This window comes from Delphinapterus leucas, chromosome 6 (assembly GCF_059928025.1).
Source record: "Delphinapterus leucas isolate spDelLeu-1000000601 "Yukka" chromosome 6, BTC_Dleu_Yukka2, whole genome shotgun sequence".
Taxonomy (NCBI): Eukaryota; Metazoa; Chordata; class Mammalia; order Artiodactyla; family Monodontidae; genus Delphinapterus; species Delphinapterus leucas.
In genome coordinates this window covers 25472345-25478728 of record NC_143134.1, presented here as the reverse complement: position 1 = coordinate 25478728, position 6384 = coordinate 25472345, and positions in this window count along the sequence as shown.

The following is a 6384-nucleotide window of genomic DNA, read 5'->3' as shown; positions in this document are numbered from 1 at the left end:
ACTCCAGGGATGGACCTCTCTGATGGTAGAAGTGTTCTTTATAAATCACGGTAAAACTTGTCTCCCTGTAACATCACATAGTGGCATCCTTGGCCTTTCCCCCAGGGCTCTTCCATGTGATAACCCACCACCACTTTGAAGATAGTTGCCACTTCTAAGTCTTCTTCAGTCTAAATATTTCTAGTTCCCTCAACTATCCCTCACTTGATGGGATTATTCACCCCTTCAGTAACCGAATAGGTTTAGGACCCAGATCTAACCTTCTAGAACAGTGATCTTTGTACTTCAGTTCTTGGCTTTATGCTGTCCCTAGAAGAAGGTCTCCAAAACATAGAGGCTTAGCCCATGGAAATCAAGTTCTTTCCCAAGCAGGAAGCTGGAACTGAAGTCATGGAAACATTGTCTGTGGTCTTCAGGAGCAGCTCTCATTGAGGCCAGGACTGTGATTCAAACTTAGGTTACAGTATGCTGAGAACTAAGGTACTCTGTTCTCTGGTTCTGTTGTACTTTTCCCCAGGATCTGCCACTCAGCAGCAATCAGGTGTAATCCAAGCACTATGGAAGTTTCATTAACGGTTTACTTAATAAATACAATACTCATTGTACAGGTAAGACTCAAGTACAGATAAGAACAAAGAAATAAGAATCCCATAATCCTGCCACTCAGTGGAAACTATTAACATTTCGTCATATAGAATCCCTTAACAATCATGGGTTTGCCAACTGTGGCTTTGCCCACCCATCTTTTTAAGCCAAAGCCCATGGTAATTATGGCGTCTTCCTCCCACAGACCGTGTATACGAGACTGTGGGACTCATGTCAAGAAGAGGTGTGTTTAAGCTATAAACTCTAAATACGTAAAAGACAGTGAGCCCTGTGGTTTAATCAGAGTGCTGGCAGAGCTAAAACAATACAGCTCATAGATTTCTCAAATCGCTATAAAGGGAATTACGGTCCCCCAGCAGCACTTCTTAAAAGCCCTTTTCTTCTCATCGGCAGACCACTTCTGTCTTCAGCTGCTTTGATCAAAGCCTCAGGGAGGGTTGAGGAAACCATTCTCCGTCATGCTTCTTCCTGTGCTTCCCTCCCCTTTCCCATCATGAGATCTCAGGAACCGGGATGAGGGGGGTGAACCCGAAGGGGGGGTGGGGCAAGGAGACCAGGCTGAAGCGTGAGTCAAGGTAGAAGCACCGCGGCCCCCACTCGAAGGCAGGGTCAGGGTAAAGGCTGAAGAGTCTGTGGGCTCATTTCTGGGTCATCCAGAGGGAGACTCAGCCCAGGAAGTATACCCCTAAGTGCTTCAACAACCTGTGAAAATACCAGACAGTTCTCTGCACTTCACCAAGGATTCAGATGCAAGAACATGACTGTGAAAGATGTTTTAAGCCAGTAAAGACTGGCGTGAAGAAATGTGATCACGGGAGTTCTCTGGTGGCCTAGTTGTTAGGATTCTAGGCTTTCACTGCCGTGGCTTGGGTTCAATCCCTGGTCAGGGAACTGAGATCCTGCAAGCCATGGGGCGAGGCGGAAAAAAAAAATATATATATATATATATATATATATATAATCACAGCTTCAGTCTGCATGCCATGGTTTCCAGGAGAATCTTTGAAAAATCATGACCTGAAGCACTGAATGTGCCCTGGAACATTGTAGGTCATGCAGGAGAGTGGTTACTACTGTGTGGATTGTTTTTAAATAGCAGCTTTATTGAGGTATCGTTCACATACCATAACAATTCATCCATTTAAAGTGTGCCTTTCAGTGTTTTTTAGCATAGTTATGGAGTTGTGCAACCATCACCACAATTTTATAACATTTTGATATTCCCCCTCCCCCCCAAAAAAACAAATCCTGTACCCATGAGAAGTTACTCTCCATTTCCCCCAACCCTTATTCGTCCTACGCAACCACTACCCTGTCTTTCCCTGTGGTTTTGCCTGTTCTGGACATCTCATATAAATGGAAGCATACAATATGTGGTCCTCTGTGACTGCTTCTTTCACTTAGCCTAACGTTTTCAAGGTTTATCCACGTCAAAGCATGTATCGGCACTTCAGTTCTTCTTATTACCAAACAATATTCCATCAGTATGGATATACCACATTTTATTTACCCATTCATTGGTGGATGGACATTTGGGTTGTTTCCTCTTTGGGACTGTTAAGAACATTACTGCTGTGGACATGCATGTCCAAGTTTTTATGTGGACATAACGTTTCCATTTCTCTGGGGCGTATACCTAGGAGTGGAACTGCCAAGCCATATGGCAGGTCTCTGTTTAACCTTTGGAGCAACTACCAAACTACCGAAGCAGCTGCATCATTTTACATCCCCATCAGCAGTGTGTGAGGGTGGGTTTTTTAACACCAAAGATGTTCTTAATGCCTTTTTAAAAATTGGAACTTCATTTACTGTGAGACCAAGAGCTTTAATACAGTTGAAACTAAAGACACATACATTTTGCATCCTGCGTTTTTACTTCATTGTGTGGGAAGCTACACTTACTAAGCATTCAGGCAGTTTAATGACTGTCTCATACTTTATCATAAATAATATACCATATTTCCTCCCATTAACATTTAGGATATTTTCAACTCTTCACTTACATGCTGCGATGAATTTTTTTGTATATCAATAGGTTTCTCTTTCTGAGATACTAAGAGACTGCCACCAGTACAGGACAAAGACTGTGAACACTGCTAAGGCTCCTACATCGGCAAGCTGCTTTAAAAAAATATATACGACAACTTATGGTCCCACTACCAGTATATGAGCGTTCATTTCGTTGTGCCTTCTGTAGCGCTGGGGTGTTCCTTCTTGTTCAGAAAACAAAATGAAAACCGAAACCTTAATTTTAAGAAAAATGTTCTGTTAAAGTAACATATAGAAAATTACACAAATCATTAATGTCTGTATAGCTTGATGAATTTTCACAAAGTGAACACACCTATGTAAACAGACCCATCTCAGCAGACAGGACATTTCAGCACCTCAGAAGTTACCATCACACCCTCCCTGGGGAAGCCACCGTCTTAACTGCTAATACCATAGGGGAAATAAGCCTTGATAATCCTAATGCATAAAAATGTATAAAGTAAACCAAGTTACCACAAAATTCCTAACCCTTTCCACCATTTGTTTCTTTTGGTAATCCAGGGCCTGTACTTTACAAAGATAGGTTTCTTTATTTCAGCTTCCCCAACTGGGTTGGAAAAGAGGGAACCCACGTGAGTTCTAATCCCAGGGTCTCAGATTTGACCTCAGCTGTGTGCCATGCTTGTGCCCAGTATCCCTCCTGGGAATCTGTAGAACTTCTTCCTTCCTGTCTTGCTTAGGTAATGATGGGCTTTTTCCTGCCCTTCATAAATTATCAAACCAAACTCTAGAGGATGCCACTCTAGGATTCTAAGCCAGCAACAGAACTTTCACACAGTGAGCGAAGCATTTTACTCAAGGGAAGACCAGGGCTCAACCCATGGCTCTACTCCTGGTCAGTTTTTCTATAGATGATCTCTTTCTAGAACAGGAGAGAACAAGTACCGTAGGAAGCCATTGCTCTTTTCCCCACAGACCTGGCAGAAGCTTGGAATGAAGGAACTCTTGTTTTTCCAGGTCTGGGAGCACAGGACATTTTTCTCCAGCCTGCCTAGTCAGCTCTGTTCCCTGGTCTTCCTCTTACATTGAAAGCTAAGAACTTGCATATAGGAAATGATGTCACCACAAATTCAGGTGACTAGAGCTTTTGGGGGAGCACTTGGTTCTCTGCTGCTGCCACTGAAGAGAAAATATAGAACAGGGTTTTCCTCAGAGTCTCTTGGAAGATTCTAACATACTGCTGTTCTCAGCCCGGTCCGCTAACCTCACCTCAACCCACCGTACTATGTTATTTACAACCATCCCAAGACAGGGTGGGGTAACATTATTACCTTTTACCCAAGAATCATGGTGGACCTGGATTTGATGGCAGAACTGGGGTTGGAACTTGGGGGCTCCTGAAATCGAGTTGAGTGTCCTTCTGTCATTCTGTACCTCTGCTGTGGATAGAAGCCTTCGGACTGCGGCAGCCTGTGTGGAAAATCATGGGCTTTGGAGGAATCCCATGAAATCTATGCCCTATACTATAAACTATGAGAATTTAGGTAAGTTATTTACCAACTCTGAACCTGTTTATCATATAAAGGGAGGCAATACCTACTCTAAGCTGTTAAAGATTAAGTGAAAACACTACAAAATAACCTTGCAGACTATCTAGGTTTGAATCCTGACTTTGCCTCTTTCTGATTGTAGGAGAAAATGTTTTAATCTCTGGACCTCCATTCTGTGTTTGTAACGGTATATCTTTTATTTAAAACAAGCAAACAAAAAAACCTTATTTTACTGATGACAAACTGATCCCAATTATGGAAAAATTCAATGCCTGCACCTCAATGACTAAGTCATTTAAACTTAAGTTTCCTCGTCTGTAAAACAATCTGAGCAGGGATCTCATCCTTATACTGTAGGGTGGTGGTAAAAAACAAAAGTCATTGAGAACCATTTAAAAACTCATGGTCAGGGAAATATTAAGGCTCCGTGTTTCTTAGAAGACTTTATGATCTTAAGATGCCTTAAGTGTCCGGGGAAGCTACATTGTATTGTGTCTCTTATGTATCTGGTGAGATACTTCCTGTTTTGTTAATGTCAGTACTGGAGCTAGATATTAAATAACTTGCCTGAGGTCACAGAGTTACTGTGATTGACCTGGCTCTGACTCACAGCTTCTTCTTCAAAGACAGTGTTTTTTCAGGATGAGAAGTTCATGACCAGGACCTTAAGTTTTGTTAGAGAAATGAGACTTCTGGCCATAAAGATGGGTCACGCAGAGTCTTGGAATGGCACCATAGGGCTACCGGGAATATATTCATAAGCAAATCTGAGGGAAGATGGGCTCAGGCCTGACATCTTTTTCAGAAGAGCAAAACACAATAGCAAACTCTACTGACCCTGTACTGCCTTCTCTCCTCACCCACCATCACTGCTCCCAACTGGATCAGAAGAGAGGCCTCCAGAGAGTTGGTGAGAGGCCAGTCTCCTGGCAGCTGGGAGGTCCCATCCTTTTCGCCCACTGAGAGCACCTCTCATTTCTGCTACCTGGTATCCACCAAGGAGCAGGTCTCAGAGGACAGGGTGGCAGTGACTAGGGAACCCTTGCAGCCTCAGGGCAAGACAGGCTCCTGTGCCTCCAAGAAGGCAATGAGCTGGGAGCAGCTCCAGGAAGCTGTTACCCTGCAGGCTGAGGAGTCTCAGAGACACAGCCCTGTCCCATCCAAGGGAGGTGCCCTTCCCCAAGGAGAAGCTCAGGGAGGCGTCCTTGGCATCACCCCCAGGCAGCAGCTGAGTGCAGAGAGGCGTCTTTAGACGCCCCCCAGGCCCAGCCACCACTGCTCATGGCTTGGCCATGTCTAGAGAGTGTGCCCTCCTAGAGCTGAAGTATTCCTGAACTCAGTGCCCAAAAAGAGGAGGGGAGAGCTTGCATTCCACCCCCAGCCCCGTGCGCCCCCGACCAGTTTTACTGAGATGGAATTATATAACATTGTATAAGTTTAAGGTGTACAAAGTGATGATTTATGCATCTGTTGCAAAATGATTGCCACAATAACATCACAAACACAAACCCTCACAGGGTTACAACTTTTTTTCCCTTACGATGAGAGCTTTGGACATCTATTTATTTAGCAACTTTTTCTTTTTATTAGGAACTTTCAAATACAGTATTGTTAACCAGAACTTTCAAATACAGTATTGTTAACCAATCATCCTGTTGCACATTACACCCCCAGGACTTAGTTGATAAGTGGAAGATTGGACCTTTTGATCACCTTCCCCCAGTTCTCCCTCCCCCCACCCCCTGCCTCTTGTTTGTTCAAGTTCAGTTTTGTTTTGTTTTTTCCGATTCCATAGATAAGTGAGATCATGCAGTATTTGTCTTTGTCTTATTTCACTTAGCATAATGCCCTTACCATCTGTCTGCATTGTTGCAAAAAGAGCCTGGAATTTAATTCTGAGGTAGCTGGCTGACAACTATAGCATCCCCAGGACTAATTGGGGCATAGATTTCTGGAAAGGGTCAGGTATGTCCTTCTCAAGCTGTCCTCTCTTCTTTTGCTCTCTCCTCCCCTCCTGTCTCCTTCCCCCCAATCTACACACTCATGTTCTCAAGCTGACAGTTGTCACCCATGCTGCAGCCTTGGGATTGCCCGTTCAGCCAGGGTTTCTTGTGCTAGTGGGAGGGCATGAGGTGAGGAAAGTTCATATCAGGCAGGCTACCGAAACTTCTACTCTAGAGAACTTTCGAGGGCACAGAAAGCACTGACTCTTTTCTGAGGCCTGTTCTGGGGCTGG